An 18,271-nucleotide genomic window follows, 5' to 3' on the forward strand; every position below is an offset into this window, starting at 1 on the left:
CTGAGATTTAATCCACAAAACTGCATAACATGTATGCTGTATTTCATTTCTGTTTTAAACATATTTTGAGTTTTGAATGTGATTCTGTGGAAGGCAGGCCTCCCCTAAGTTCTTATATTTTTCAACATTTTCTAATTGTAGGTGCTGATGTGTTTATAATTATTATGGAATGTTAGGGTGCAAGCTATTGTAAGAGTTCCTGTTAATATTGGAATGTTTTCATATTAAAATTAAACATTTAACGTGAACACAGAAATGTCATTCTAGTATAATCTCTTGTGAGTAAAAAAGTGCTGAATGAGAAGACCGAATTAGAGTATCATGGACTCTGGGCAATTACAGGTCAGCAGAAGTCACTTCATATGAAGTTGAGGCAAGATTCCCGAAACTTGGTTTATAAATGGCTTTGTGTCCAATTTCACTGGAGATGCAGTTAAACTACATTTTGCTTAGATGTACAACTAGGTAACTGGTTGCTTAGTAAACTGAAGTACAGTCGAGATGAGCACAGACTTTTCACTTTTTACAAGTGCTAAGATGCTAGAAAAGGACACTTCACGTGGTGTCACCAATATAACTTGGCATCAGAGCTCCCCAGTGATATAAATGTCCCTCAGGTCCCTTTCTCTCCCCTTAAGAGAGGATGGTAGCCTGCAAAGAAATGGGCACCTACATCTTGCTGTCCTTGAGGATCATGTCTAGATGAAGCTGGGGACACAACAATGAATGCTATGGTCTAGCGTCATACTGCCTACCTTCCTTTGCACAACAACACTTATTTCCATGGACAGAGAGCCTGACTGAGTGGAAATGACCACATGAATGGAAAAAGGCTTTATACTGTAGTGATAAGTACAGGTGAATGAAGTAGGTGCAGACTGATACATTATTTAGTATGAAGGGAGGGAAAAAAATCCTCTAATGTTGACAGATGCCAATATATCATAAACTCAAAAATCAACTGCTCCTGGATGTGTGATATTAATGCATATGCAAGTTAGCTACATAAGAATCTGTGCTTGGTTTAGCTTTTTAATCTATCTGTCTGTCTATTGCCAGATGCCTCAATCCCGTAAGGGGTGGTCTCAAACAAATCGCCTCCACGTCGCCCTGTCCAATGCCACTTCACTGTCTTGCTTCAAGTTCACATCCCCCCCCTCTCTCATATACCCCTCCACTCCATCCCTCCATCTCAACCTTGACCTCCTCCTCTCTCTCCCACCCTCCACCTCACTCACATACACTCTCCTCATTAGTCTCTTGCTCTCCATCCTCTTCACATGGTCAAACTACCTCAATGAATTTCTCATAACGCTTTCTATCACATCCATATCCACACCACAGTCCTTTTTCATGATATTGAGAAATGACCAACTAACTGACAGAAAAATTTACTGTTATAAAAGTATACAACATACATATACAACAAAAGACAGTGGTGGGTATTGTCACACACCCAAGATATGAAGAATTTCAATCTGCACATGAAGCACTAAGTTCAGTATGTGGTTATCTTGGAGGATGAGTGCTGAAGAGGCAGGCTGAGAGGTTGGTTGAACAAGCTCAACAAACTGACTAGGACAAGAAAATTTTCAGGATTATGAATTTAATTTTCCACATAGTAATGCCGTGCAGTGCATTGCTTCCTACAATATACAAGTGAATCATAAAAACAAACACTCTCCTTAATCAACAAACAATACATCAGATAAGTGATGTCCTATGCATCCCCAGCATGGTCTTCCATCCTATCTAGTACCTACTACAGTACAACACCTTGCAAATCATACAGAACAAAGCCCTTCACATAACCAATGGCTACACCAAAACCATTCCCACAGCTCCCGTATACTCAGAAACTAAAGTCCTCCCTGTCAGGGACTACCCTGATATGTGGGGCACACAATTCTAAGCAGCAGCATGTTCCAATACACAACACCTATGTCATTACATGAGAAAGGCATACAACACACCTAGACACACAAAGCAATCACCACACAAACATTATCAAACCCTCTACAAGAATATCCCACTTTCAGTTATTCCAACACTAGCAATTAAAAAACATCTACTGGTACATTCTCACTTCACGTGCAGGGCAATAAAACACCTCGATCACAAAGCCATACTACAAGCCTTAACTCCTGACATCCACCTGTCAGAGGTGTCCTTAAATAGAGATGATCAAGTTCATGAAGTTAGGTTTAGAGTAGAACATCAAACAATCCTCTTCAACTACCAGTTTGGATTTGGGTTGGATGGAATCACAGATTTCATGTGCCTAGCTTGTAGGTTAGGTCCACTCAATATAACACACATAATGAAGCACTGCACAGCATATACCACATTAAGATGCACACAGTATCAACAATGTAGGGTGTCATGGGGTTTATAATAGCCCGCATTATCAAGATACAGCAGGGATCCTCTGTTTGGCTCAGTGGTAATGTGCACGTATGTGGAGCGCAGGGGCCTGAAATCAAATGTCGGTCAGACCAGTCATTAATTTGTTAAGTTTCATTTTGGTTATTACAAGGGAACCAATGCGACAACCTACTGTGATAAAAAATTCCTCAGTGTTGAGTGAGTAAGGACACTGATTCTGGGAACATGGCATCTGGGAGTATGACAAGGCCAAGAAAGATAAACAAATCCACACCCAACAGAGACAGAGACGGCATTTGTGAGCAGAGTTTGACTGATCAAGGCGGAAAGGAAACACCAAAAGGTATGTCAAAATGTGGCAAGTGCAGCAAATTAGTGAAGGACAAAGATGAAGCTATGGAGTGCGAAATATGTGTATTGTAGAATCACATTGAATGTGAAGAGATCGCTAGTGTTGTATATAAATTTATGGTGGAGGAAGAGGAAGACAGTCAGTTCCACTGGAACTGTAGTTTTTGTAAGAAAGGGTGTGCTAAACTTTCCAACAGCTTCAAGAACTTAGAGATAAAGCAAGTGGAGTTGATGAATAAACAGGTCATTATTGAACAAGAGGTAACAGAGATGAAAGAAAATGCAGAAACAGAAACAGTATACAAGCAGCAAACAAGAAAAGCTGGATAGACTAGAAATGAAACCGGTTGATGTTCAAACTGGGCAGGTTAAAAATGAAGAAGATGAGATCCATGCACTGAGAGTAGGACTGACTAAGCTGAACCAAAAACAGAAAGAGAAAGATCAAGAGATTGAAGAACTGAAAGGAAAGAAGCATACCAGAATATAGAGTCAGAAGTTAATTATTTAAAGAAGATGATTGAGGAAAAGAAAGATACACACTCAGAGAACCTAGGATCGATTGAGAAAAAATTAGAGGAAATTAGGGATGAAGAAGGAAGAAAGAATAATTTGGTAATGTACGGGGTGCCTGAAAGTAAATCCAAGGAGGGAGTGAAAAGAGAAAAGGATGACTTGGAATTTTTAATGAAGCTGTTTGGAGATGCCATGGAAACAGACATGGACAACATAAGTGTTAACAAAGTGATCAGGTTGGGTGGCATAATGAAGAATGCCACCAGACCTAGGCTGGTGGGCTTTGATTCAGAGAAGAACAAGCGCCTGGTGTTGAGGAGGACAAGGAAACTCAATGGCCAAGAGGAATATAAAGATGTGAAACTGCAGCACGACATTACTAAAGCCCAAAGGGAGAAGCATAGAGAACTGATAGAAGAAGCCAAAAGGAGGGAAGAGAACGACCAAATGGGAAACTTCCTATATTGAGTGAGGGGGCCACTTGGATCCCAGAGCTGCTGGGCGAGGCACCGTGCTGGGAGGGTACTAGGCATACCGCCCTCCACCTATCGGCTCATAGTCACGAAGCTCATAGGTCCCTATCTGGGGGTTCCCTATTTTATTAAGATTTGAGAATTCCCAGTTTTGTCCAAAACTGTGGATGCTGGGCTGCAATGGGTTAAAGAAACTGAAAGCTTTGCCAGTCATTAACCCAATGGATCCCAGAGCTGCTGGGCAAGGCTCCATGCTGGGAGGGTACTAGGCGTACCGCCCTCCACCTATCGGTTCATAGTCACGAACCTCATAGGTCCCTACCTGGGGGTTTCCTACTTTATTAAGATTTGAGAATTCTCAGTTTTGTCCAAAACTGTGGATGCTGGGCTCCAATAGGATATATATATATATATATATATATATATACACTGGCAAAAACATTATCCCTCTGCCTTGCTAAAGGCGAGTGATAACTGGCTGACTTCTGGCAGCCATTTTGGTGACCTTGACCTTGACCCCGAGTGCCCATTTTCGAACCCGTCCAAGATTTTGGCCATAAATTGATACCCTGAAGGTTTCATGTTGATAGGTCAACCCATTGATGAGATATAATGGTAACAATTACACACACGATGGTAACACACACACACACACACACACACACACACACACACACACACGGGAGTTCGCGCCTCGCTCAGGTTGCGAAAAGTTTCACTGAAGAAGTGGGCGGCTACTGTCCCCCTTGAGCAAGGGGACGGGTGTGTGGGTGTGTGAAGGTCACAGCTTTGCCCTTGGATCGGACTATATGAGCTCTCAGCTCCCTTCCGGGAGGGTAAAATGCTGACGATCACGACCATCAAGTGATCCTGACCGACCCGGTGAATTATACTCAAACGCTGGCAAAAACATTATCGGCTCACCCAGTTAAAAGCAGGCGATACCAAGACTTAACAGATGAAAGATATTGAGGTTTGCCGAGTCATATCCACCACCTCATGGTTTTTGGGTCCTCCAAATTAAGCTCTGACAAATTTATAATAAACTAGTGCTTGCACAGAAAAATTTTGCGGAGCTAATAGCGTTTCCTTCACAAAATGTTTGCAAATACCATTATCTCTCCATACCGTTATTGAGCCCAAAACGACCACTTCTAGCCAAAAAGTCGAAAAAATTATTATTGCATATTTTCGCGTGTCACGGTTTCCAACAACTTTGCGTCGTCTCGTGGCGCGCGATCGTCAAAATTTGTTTGATGTTTTTGTGACACTTCCTGAACTTACCCCAGCCTAACTTAAAATGGATTAGGTTGATATCACCCTTCTCGTGAAAGAAACGAACAAACGCACAGACAAACACATACACAGTTTGACTCTATTATGTAGATGCTCTCACACTCACTTCAAGTAAACTACTTGCGAGTCTACAAATTGTAGTAGTCCGCTTCTGTATTATAAGCATCGACATAAGCAGAACAGCAGCATCCTTTTTGACATTCATATTCATTGTTTTTATTGCTGTACTCAAGCGTGTTTCGGTAAGACTTTGTAAGAAAGATGATCATTCACATCACTCGCGTGGCAACATTCACTTTTTTCTTCCTTGCTGAAACAGAACGGACCGTATGACCACGTTTGAATAAAAAATCATTGCTCTTGCTATTACCCTTTCGATTGCTGTTGCTCGAAAATAGCCCAGTGTGACGACGGCTGAAGGAAGAGGGAGATAATGAAGGAGGGAGAGGCAGGGTGGAGGGTAAAGGATGAGGGGTTTGGAGAGGCAGAGAGGAGGGTAAAGGATGAGGGGGTGGGAGAGGCAGGGAGGAAGGTAAAGGGTGAAGAGGTGGGAGAGGCAGAGAGGAGGGTAAAGGGTGAAGGGGTGGGAGAGGCAGAGAGGAGGGTAAAGGGTGAAGGGGTGGGAGAGACAGGAAAGAGGTGATGGTGGGTGCAAGTGGGGGTAGGGGAGGGGCAACGGGTGTGAAGGAAGCGAGGGGGAGCGTAATGGGTGAGGGGGTAGGAGAATAGGCAGTGAGAGTAAGCGGAGGAAGAAGGGAGGGAGAGGGAGAACGAGGTGGGAAAATAGGGGAGGATAAGAAGCGAAGAGGAGAAAGAGTTGACTGTAATAATAAGCGAGGGAAGAAGAGGGGTAAGGGATGGGAGAGAGATAGGGAAGAGGTTTGAGGGAGGGGGGAGGGCTAAGATAAGAGGGTGGGAGAGGGATATGAAAGAAGGGGAGGGAGAAAGGAGAGCTGTAAGATGAGTGGCAGAGAGGAGTGGGGGGGAGGAGGAGAGAGGTAAGGAAGGGGGACTGATAGGGGGAGAAAGAAAGCTTGACCCAAACACTATCCAGCCTTCACGGAGACAGGAGTGTGTTGGTGTGTGTGTGTGAGTGTGTATGTATGTTTTTGTGTGTGCCCCGTGTGCATTTGTGCGTCTGCTCCAGTATTTTTTTTTTTCCTTTGAACGTTGGTGAATCAGTAAGGTGATACTAGTCACACCGAACGTGCCAACTGAGGGAATGTCGCCCACCAGTCTTGATGTGGAGAACACAGGTGAGCTGACGCTAACTTGTTTTAGAGATAGCACCTTCAGTCCGACGACACATTTTCCAGTGGATTATGGTTAATTTAGAAAGTTTTTGTGCAGCTAAGAGAAGACTATTCGAGCAGGAGAGATAAGACATTGCCTAAATTATCCTCCCCACTGCAAGACAGGCGTTGGAGAGGGCTCCTTCCCGCGGTGGAGCCGATGAACCTGGACCTAGACAGAGGACCAGTCCAGATGCACGAATGTTTCCTCAGTCTCCCCTCTCCCCCCTACCACCACACACAAATACACAGACACAACCACTCGTAAGGAAGATGGTGAGCTGCAACGTTAGTTTCCCGCAGTACACTGGGTTCACGTCCAGCTCGGCCTTGGTTTCATTCTGCACCACTTCTAGAAATCCTTCCTAAGATAGATAAAATCGTGTGCAAACAGCAAAAATAAAGTTCCAAATGCCGATGGAATATCACTCTAATGTTTAATCGTATCATCTCTAAACTCTAACACAATATTTTAAAAATACTGTTGGGTTCGGCAGATCGCTTTTCGTAAGTCATTGCTCACAGTTTAGTTATTTATAATATGGGTATCGTTGTTGTAACCCCAGGTTCACCTCTAACGTGAACCCAGTGGACTGCAGGTTGAAGCTGCTTTTCTCTGGCAGTCCGTTATTCTCCTTCTGGGGAGATGAGGGACGTTTGTGCAACTGGGCAGTGAATCCTCCCAGTTACTCGTATATTGGTGACACGACGGAAGGTGTCTGTCTCCAGCAACATAGTAAGGGAGTGGGTGGGTATTAGTGTCCACAGTATAGGAAACCCTGTCCTCGATCACTTCAGTCCGATGGCGTTTACATTTTTTTTCTTTAATTACCTACAGCCGGCTTTATTTAACTACTAGAGACTTTTCGCACTGGAGAAGTCAGATATAATTTAGCTAAAGAAGCAGAGTATGCTTCTTTAGCTGAATAAAATCGTCTGGCAGCGGTGAAAATACAGCACAAATTGCGTCCTTGGGTTGAAGGAATTAAAATTTTTTAGATCGTGTTGGTCGCGGCCACCCTGGATGCCCTCAGAACTCCTCCATTAACCCTGCACTTTTGTCTTTTTTTTTTTTTTGTGGTGTGTGTGTGTGTGTGTGTGTGTGTGTGTGTGTGGAGAGAGAGAGAGAGAGAGAGAGAGAGAGAGAGAGAGAGAGAAGGAAGACGGGATTAATCCCCGAGCTAGACCTCGTCAGATCATATAGCCCTGCTAGGGTTACAGGAGAGCGCTACCCCTCCCAGCACAGCAGCCACCGGGCGGGGCGCGAACTCGCTTATGTTATCCTAAGAACACCAGCGACTGAGCGGGGTCCTCTTTCCGGACCGGAAGTAAAGCACCCACAACGGAACAGGACATAAAAACCAAGCAGTACACCTTAACACGTCTATTGTCTTAATTCCTACACCGTTACAATATAAACAGAGAGATATTGGATATGCTTTGGGACAGGAACACAGAGTTAGGCTTCAGTACAAATGGTTACAGTTACACTCAAGATACGTCACTCTTCACTTATACATGAATATTGGGTTTTAATATTAAAATACCCGTATACTGTTTCTAGGTAGAGTTGGCAATTTATATATTAAGTCCGATACACCAGGAGAGGACGGGACCAAGACTTAGGGGAATGAATATTACCATAAGTGGGTAGGGTGCGGGTCGCGACACTCGAGAAAGTCGGTCGCGGTAACACTAGTTCACAAGTCTTTGAGGATTCCCGCACACCACTGATCTTAGCCCACGATTTCTGTAAGTCCTCCTGTATATAGTTATTGATATTTTCTACGCTGCCAAGTATCGGGTCTCCATACGCTATTGGTAACTTTAGTCACTTATATTATTTGGGCCTTCACTCTGTCACTAATCACTGTGCACTTCTATCTCGACTGTTCACGTCACTAGAGTTATTAAGGTCACTGTATACCCGTATTTTCCTGGGCATCACCTGCTGTGTGTCTGGGGCGTGAGAGAGGGGCCCTACGGGGAGCCCTCCTGCAGGGGACAACGCACTGCCCGCAGGGGCATCACTGCCCAGGTCGTAGTCGTTGTTGGGGTGCAGAGAAGTCCTCCTGGCTGGGGGCCTCGACCTGAGAGAAGGCCCTCACACTGGAGCCTCGTTGGTTGGGTGCAGGGAGGCCCTCCAGTCTGGGGGCCTCGACCTTAGAGGTGGCCCTCGGGACTAGGGCCAAACAGCTGCAGGAGGCGGGCCTGGTGCCTCAGGCTCCGAGGAGAGAGACAGCCCAGGCTGTCGGGGCCTGGGGGCTGCTGGCCAGGCCTGGGAGTCCGGGGGCTGCGACCACCTACAGGAGAGAGCGCCGTCAGGGGTGAACTGTGGCGCCGCCTCCGTCGGGTGTCTGTCAGGGACGGGGACCTCCCAGGTGTAGGTGGTAGGGCTTGGGCTGGGCCATGCCACCACTCCGACAGCACCTCTGGGGAACCGCTCCTGTAGGGAGACAAAGGGTGTCCAACGCAGCCAAGAGGAAAGGGGTCGGCCGGGCAAGGGACTTCCTGCTTCGGGAGGGCCTTTTGAGTCATGAATGAGGAGCGTACAGTGGCCGCTTCCTCCCCGTCACGTACGGTGGCCGTGAATGCGGTTTCGTGACTCCTAGGGCTCACAGCTGAAGGGTGTACAGTGGCCGCTCCTTCCCCCGCACATACTGACAGTGCTGGCGGTGCTGCTCCTGAAGGAGGAAAAGGCAGGAGAGGGGTGCACGGGGGCAGTGCCCTCTCCGGTGCATGCTGAGGCCGTAGCCAAGGGTCTGCTTACCCTGGCACGCACAGTGGCTGTAGCCGTGGGCCTGCCTGCCTGCCAGGAAGTAACTGAAGGGTGTACGGTGGCCGCTCCTTCCCCGTCACGTACGGTGGCCATGAACGCGGTGTTACTCCCGTAGTAAGAGGAGATAGTGGATGAGGGGCGTCCAGTGGCCGCTCCCTCCCCGTCACGTACGGTGGCCGTGATTGCGGTTCCACTACTCCTGTCTCTGCCAGTCGGGGTGCGTTCAATAACTAACACCTCGAGGCCGTCCCCAGAGGTGGTTGTGACTGAAGGGCGTACGGTGGCCACTCCCTCCCCCTCACGTACGGTGGCCGTGATGGCGGTGTCACAGGGATAAAACAACTGAAGGGCGAACAGAGACCGCTCCTTCCCCGGTACATATGGTGGCCGTACCGTGGTGTTGCTTGGGACTGACTCTGGATCAGTCCCACCCCGAACCTGGTGAAGGCTGCCCCGCTCGCAGGGTCGTTGTCTCTTCCCGCTTACCTGGTGTTGTGACAGTTACAGGGAAGAGGGACTCTGGACAGGAGTGTCCTGGTGACCCTCTTGTCCTGGGTCACTAACCCCGCCGTGGTGTCCTCCTGGGATGGTGGTGTGGTGGTGGCTTGATGGTGGGGTGGGGGGTAGCGGGGTGAGTGGTCCGGCACGTGTATTTTACGCAACCTCACGATTATGAGCCCGACACCCTACCACCGAGCTACCGCGCTCCCCAGAGAGAGAGAGAGAGATTCCCCTCCTCCGTTCTCAACTTCACTCAAATTTTCAACGCTTTTCCTGAAATATACTCCCTTTCCAACGACATGCCTCCGTTTAAGCTTAACAAAAATCACTGGTTAATTATTAAGAAACAAAAATCATACTTCAGATTTTCACGTCCCTCATGAATCACCAGGAGGCTCATTGCTTCTGTCATGTGTAAGTTTGGCTGCCATCAATACTCCTGGGATTTTGGTATCATTATCACTTTTTTTTTTTTCTTCTACCCCTTCAGTCCAATGCCGTATTCATTATCTCATTCTTGCTGCACCCAGACCATTCTGTTTACCTTATTTGTCGAACCGGAGGAGTTAAATATATGCAGCATTAAGAAGGAGAATTCAGAGCGTACAACATGCGCCTCGCGATAGGTTTAAGGAGTGACTTTATAACCTAATTGACTTTAGATCACTTGTTCTCCAACTTGAATTGCTACATCTTTGCCGGACCCTCAGTCTTTCCATCAAGTTTGTTCCCAATCAGACCAAACTGTTTCAGCTGGCATTTCCCAATATCCATCATTGATCTATTGAACCTTGATCGGGGGATTGCGAGTTCAAGCCTCGCCCAGGACTGCCGTGCCGGGAGTGATAGCGCACTTCTGTAACCTAGCAGGGCTATATGGCCATAGTTGCCTAGCTCGGGGATTAAATCCCTTTGATCTATTGATGAGGTTATAAATCTTCCTTTGTGGCTGTTGCTCAACACCTCCATCAAATATGGTCCAGAATCAACCAGAACTGCTGAAGTTACAGGGTCACATCTTTGACCTAGACTTACCATATGACCACTTTCCACAAAATTTGGTCCAAATTGTATCTAAACTGAGTTATTTGTTCACACACTAACATACTTCTTCTTCTTGTGGGTTTAACCCGCCCCGTCCCATTGACGTATGGGTACGTTGCAACGATTTGCATTTGCCAGTCCCGGCGACATACCAGTACGTCGTGCAATTGCAAGGTCCCTAATTTGCACAATTTTCAATTTCCGCACGTGATTTTTCGTATGTATACATGGGACACCTTCCTCTATTCCTCTACAAGATGCCAAGCAGGGACAATGCCTTACACTGCATAACCTCCCCCCCTCACACCATTGTCTTGGCAAAGGACCTGTTACCAGTGACCTGGCTAGGAAAGATATTCAGGGCCAGAGTGATTCCCCAATCGATGACAATGTGGAGGACAATGTTTACATAGCATTAGAAGACGAAACAGCCAGAAATAATGATCAGGTAATGTGGCAAAAAAAGGTCAGGTATGGTGATTAGTTAGTGAGTGAAACAATGCTTAAAATGCTTTTATTACTGCTTGAAAACCAATATACTCTCATACTATATATACATTCGTACCAAGTAAATAAATAAATACCGTTTATGAGTGGATAAAATAGTTACCCTCCCATAGAACTCGTTTTCTTTGGTGCCAGCTTGTTAGAAAACCCAGTCAGGTAAGGAGGAAGTCCTACCTGGATTGGGTATTTTAAACCTCAGGTGAGCGATTTCTCTATGAATTTTCGATGTTTCTCACCAAAAGCGAAGGTTTTGGCCAAAAAAAAAATTTTTCGAAAATACCTCGGGACTGGGGGATGTCGGAGGTGCGGAAAACCTCGGGACGTGACGGGTTAAGGGCCACGGCCAGTACAATGGCCCAAAGCCCTGCCAATGCAAATTGCTTAGGGCCTCACATTATATGCGGGAGAGCTGTCTAGATTTTCGGATAAAGTCAGACGTGCACCTCACAACCCGTTCTCGTAACTTAGGGTCCCAGATACCGCCTCCCAGGAGTGTGTGGAGAGACAAACTGAGAACTCCCAGAGATGCCAGCCGTTCCCGCAAAAGGGTGCGAAGCGAGTGGAACCTAGGACACCGTAACATAAAATGTTCTATGGTTTCTTCAACCTGAGGACACCACTGGCACAATGGATACTCTATCATACCCAAAGGGTACAGGTGGCTTGCAAGGCCTGTGTGGCCCAACCGTAACCTGGTGATGACTACAGTACATCAATGTCTCTGCAGGGATGGCGTGCCCAAGGGTGTTCAAAGAAGTCAGAGCGAAAACGCCCCAAGTGGGAGGCAGGTAGGGTGGTTGCTAGGTGCGCATTCCAGTGCGACATGCAGGCGCTACGTGCAAGTTTAGGGAATGTGGCACAATCTGGCGTCACACTAACATACAGGCAAACAAACAGACAGGCCGACAGACAGGCAGAATCTCTCTCTCTCTCTCTCTCTCTCTCTCTCACACACACACCGAAAAAAAACATTACACCCACAGCACCATGGTAAAATAACTGAAAAAGAGAAGGTAGACCCTTAAGATTACCATTTTGTTAATATTCTGCGCATCGCGCCTTTCATTGGCTACGAGCTGTGATGACGTAGAATGGTTCATCGAACTTTGTTTACGTCTGGGACTGGCTTGTGGATGACTGTGGTTGGGGGGATTCCCTTTTTTTTCTTTAGCTAGTAGGTAACTAATATTTCTTGACTAATGGACTGCTGCAGTGTATTTGGATGTATGGGAGGAGTAAGGGAACAGTTTATAAACTCCACAGATTCCCGAAAAGAAGTGAATTAAGAAAAATGATAAATTTGTGCAGGAGGGCAGACAAAATTCCTCCCGATTCGGGGAGAGTCTGCTTCATTTCAGCCCATCACAGTATGCCAGACACTTAGAATATGAACTGTTGGGTCAAGAACCACCTGCAACAGTCCGATTACTGAAGGCTGATGCAGTTTCAGACAAACCTTCCCAAGAGGACTCATGATAATGAAGGTAGGTACCGTAAGCTAAGATGAATGAATTGAAATTTGCTGCTGCAGGCTAGGCTTATTATGTATTACGTGTACTCCAAGTATACGAACATCACTCTGATTTAAAATGCTTACCAGTTCTCTTCTTTTTAGTCTTTTTCTTTCATTCATTATGTTGAAAACTGGAAAATCCCAGCCAGGTTTAGGCAAAAGTTGGATTTCTCAGTTTGCAACATGCTTTATTTTAACTTTTTGTTAAATCTGAAGCAAGTTTTGGCACAAGTTGGCTTGAATTTTTTCATTTGTCAACATGCATTTTTTTGCTTTTTGTTAAATCCTAGTCAAGTTTGGACCAAACTTTGGCACGGATGTATCATTTTTCTACTTCACATTTTTTCCTCACATTATTTCATTTTCAGCTTGTTTAATCCCACAATTTCCCTGATCTGCATACCCCTTCCTACTATCGGGTTTATTCTCTGATTGTTGGCTGCTCAGCGAGTTGTTTTTCTTTTCCTTGTTTTCATGAAGTAACTGACACACCTTCCATGCATTTTGTTAAAGAAATATATACCGTATACATAATTTGCCATCCATGTTATTGTATACCATAAGTTCAGATTTACAGTACAGCAGTTGTTGGCTTTTATGACTAGCTGTCAGTAAAATGATAATGATTCTGTGTATATAATTTTGCTATTTTACCATGCACCGCATTATCGTGCTGACGTGTGTAATTAATCTTCTAACTACTACAGAGTCTTCCTGAACATAATGAAATCGTCTGTTGGCAGCAAGAAGAAAATGAGCTAGCGAGACCACATTTGTGTGGTACAGCATGACAGCTCTCAAAATTTGCCTCCTGTATGTAGATACAAGTTTTTCTCTGTATCTGTAGCTCAAATGAAAAGAATCACAGGACCGCCACCCTAGTGGACACATTAACATATAGTCCATGAGTCAGACCCACAAATTTCACATATTGGTACCACCTTGCGGGGCAAAACCTACCAATGTTTTCTTGAAAGCCCTCTACCAACAGATAATCAAACCACATGATAGACATTTCTAACTCACAGCTTTGTGTCAATAATCACACTTTTACCTTTTTCGGAGGTACATTTTTCCATATTTTCACGTTTTTCTCCAAAACTATGCATCGTACCTGTAAAAGGTATAAGACTAAAAAAATGGGAAATTAAATTCTGCAATAGTTTGTGTCTATACATATTTGCTCTAAAACTTATAGTATTTGCGCAAACCAGCCCGGAAGTGGAATACGCATTTCTCGAAAAACTTAAAAAAATCAACTTCGCACTCACATTTCCTTCAATATCTCCTAAACTGCTAATTTCTTGATAAAATGTTATAGAATTGATCTTTTAGAGTGAAGATTTCTCTTTCTTTCTGTATCCTTGTTTTCCTCCAAATGCTAACAGTTTGCACAATAGACAAAGAAAGAAGATAGACCCAAATGCAAAGGGAGTGTGTGGAGACGTACGTGCATTCAAAATAAACTGAAGTGCACATATCTGTGTAAACTGGCATGCGTCAATCAAGCAGGTGAGGATGAGGAGGAGGAAACTGAACTAATTTTTGATGAAACTGATGAGGATTCTGACCGATTCATATGAAGATTGAAAATAGAGTTCAACAATAATGACCTGACACTTTAATAAACATCATACCATATTTCACACGTAATTAATATCACCTTACAGAAATCATAGCCACAGAATCAGACCATCAATATCTTCTTCAGTATCTTGAGTTACGCATGGAAAGGGTATCCTGCAATGCGCGAAACACAACCCCCCCGGCCCCTCACGGGGTTCGAGTACCTGGGAGTGGCTTCGGTCGCCCGGGCAAGTACCACATCTCCCAACACAACACACACAACAACACCGTTTTTTCTACACCGAGAAATGACTCCCCGGCTGTCATTTCTCGACGACTTCTTTTAGCCGGGGACATTGAGAGCAATCCAGGACCCACCAACAAATACATATCTTCAACATGCTCAAAACCTATCACGTCGAACCGACAGACAAAGGGTTCAGTTCAATGCAACTCCTGCAAGAACTGGACCCATTACACCTGCACAACACTTGCATCCAGGAAACATTATACAAACACCTGGACCTGCTCCTTATGCTCCTTCCCCCCACCCATCAACCCCCCTTCCAATCCTACTCCTACTTCCTTCACAGCTCCACAGCCAAATCCACTGACCCTTCCCCCACCATCCAGTCCCCCAACTCCTCCCATTCCAACCCATCCTAATCCACCTCAACCCTTACCTCCATCACAACCTCCTCCTACCCCTTCCCCTCCACCTACACCACCTCCCCCCCGTGCTGCAGCAGCCGACACACATCGCACACACAACATAAACATCCTTCAGTTAAACATAGACGACATAAACACCAAAATACAAGAACTCACACAATTCATCAAACAACAGAACATACACATTGCCATCTTACAAGAAACAAAACTACACAGAGCACAGAAAACACCGACATTTCATAACTTCACCACCATTCGACAAGACCGGGCCGACGGCGGTGGCGGTGGACTCATCACCCTGGTACACAAATCCGTCAACTTTGCAGATACCGGTACCAGTGCACACACAAAGTCACTTCTCCCTCCACATGACACCACAACAGAAATACAATCAATTAAAATACGCACTGGTAACATATCACACATAACAATCGCTAACACATACATTCCCCCCCAATCGTCCCCCACAGTACCACATAATTACTCTCCACAGATACACCACATCACTGACATACCCAACATCATCCTGGGTGGTGATTTCAACCCAAAGTCGTCGGCCTGGCATGTCAACAACCCTGACACAGACAGAGGGCTGGTACTACGATCCCAGACAGATCATCTTTTCATATTAAACAGTTTAGACCAATTACCCATATCCCACGCCAAGCCCTCTTCCTCCCATCATCTCCAGACATCACCTTCTGCTCCCCAAACCTCGCTCCCACTACATCAAGGAGTGTGGTCAAAACCCTAGGTTCTGATCACCTCCCAATCATCATCACTACCAAAACCAGAATCACCCCAGCTGGCCACAAACACACATACACTAATTATAAGAGAGCCAACTGGGAGGCCTTTGTAACTGAAACAGAACAACATTTCGAAACACTAAACAGTACACCCATCACAAACATCAACACCGCTGTGCACACTTTCAATACAATCATACAAAACGCAGACAAAAGACACATCCCTAGAGGCAACAGAAAGAGACACAACCCCAACTTCACACCAGAAATTCAAGGCCTCATCAGACAACGGGACACATTGCGACACTCCCCAACACCCCATACACAAGACACCATACAACAAATACAAGAACTCAACACTCAGATAAACAGTAAAATATCAGAACAGCAAACACTAAACTGGAAAAATTACCTCCAAACACTTGACCACAAAACAAACATCAGCAAACTCTACAAAACACTAAACAGCATCACACTTTCCAACAGCAACACCACACAATCACATGCTGCCATCACAACAACAGACACCATACCCTCAAACAAACAACAAGCAAACACTGTCATCAATCACTTTTCACAAGTCAGCCATCTAACCTCCCATCCGGAAGACCGACGTATCATCAGACGTAAGAGACAGTTCCCCACAGACTCAGACTACGCACCTTTCACTTACAACCAGACGAAGCACATCATTAACAACCTCAAGCACTCATCTGCCTGTGGACCAGACAACATAAGCAACATTCACCTTAAACACCTAGGACCACAAGTCATACAAGTACTCACCAACATATCAAACTACAGCTACTCACACAACATAATACCCAACATCTGGAAGCATGGCAATATCATCACTATCCCTAAACCCAACAAAGACCCCACGTTACCCTCCTCACATCTCCCCATCACACTCCTCTGCACCCCCTCTAAAGTCATTGAACGACTGATACTACAACTAGTCACACCTCACATTCCCCTAGCCCAGTCACAACATGGCTTTAGGCCACTACACTCCACAAACACCCTTCTTACAGACCTTGCACAGAGAGTTTTCGATGGCATAAATTCAGCTAGGCCACCACACAGAACACTCCTAGTCACACTAGACATTAGCAAAGCTTTTGATGCCATCCCCCGCCACAACCTCACAAACAAAATACTCAACACAAACATGCACAATAACACAAAAAGATGGCTGGCAAACTACTTAGCAGGCAGATGTGCACACGTAACATTTGCCGGTCAGTCTTCTAACATCAGAAACTTCACAAACGGCGCCCCCCAAGGAACTGTTTTGTCCCCTACACTCTTTAATCTATACATGCACGACGTACCCACACCCCACACACCACAGATACACATAGCTTCCTATGCAGATGATACATCCCACACCTCACCATAAACAACACTCCCCTACCACACACACACACACACACACACACACACACACACACACACACACACACACACACACACACACACACACACACACACACACACACACACACACACACACACACACACACACACACACACACACACACACACACACACACACACACACACACACACACACACACACACACACACACACACACACACACACACACACACACACACACACACACACACACACACACACACACACACACACACACACACACACACACACACACACACACACACACACACACACACACACACACACACACACACACACACACACACACACACACACACACACACACACACACACACACACACACACACACACACACACACACACACACACACACACACACACACACACACACACACACACACACACACACACACACACACACACACACACACACACACACACACACACACACACACACACACACACACACACACACACACACACACACACACACACACACACACACACACACACACACACACACACACACACACACACACACACACACACACACACACACACACACACACACACACACACACACACACACACACACACACACACACACACACACACACACACACACACACACACACACACACACACACACACACACACACACACACACACACACACACACACACACACACACACACACACACACACACTCCTTGGTGTAACATACAATAAATCAGTGTCATTTAAACAGCACATCACAAACATTAAAAATAAAATAACACCAAGACTCAATGCTTTGAGGTCACTTGCCCATACAACATTCGGACACAACAAAGAAACCACCACCACAGTATACAAACAATACATACGTTCAGTGTTGAATTATGCAAGCCCTGCCTGGGCTTCTAACCTGACCAAAACACACTACAACACTCTACAGACCATACAGAACAAAGCCTTAAAAATAATCACAGGCTGCACAGCTACTACACCCACAGACCACCTACATCAAGAAACCAAAGTCCTCAAAGTCAAGGATCACCTAGACATGAGAGGCACCCAGTTTCTTGCTGCAGCCTCCACAAACCCACAACATCCACTACAGTACATGGCAGCACATCCACCCACACCAAGTAACATCAAAACAACACCCAGCACACGATACCATACACAAATACCGTTATCTCTCCCACCTCGCCCACCTCAG

This window comes from Coenobita brevimanus, chromosome 93, assembly GCF_032717465.1.
Source record: "Coenobita brevimanus isolate Jiangsu-jjx chromosome 93, ASM3271746v2, whole genome shotgun sequence".
In the NCBI taxonomy this organism is placed as follows: Eukaryota; Metazoa; Arthropoda; class Malacostraca; order Decapoda; family Coenobitidae; genus Coenobita; species Coenobita brevimanus.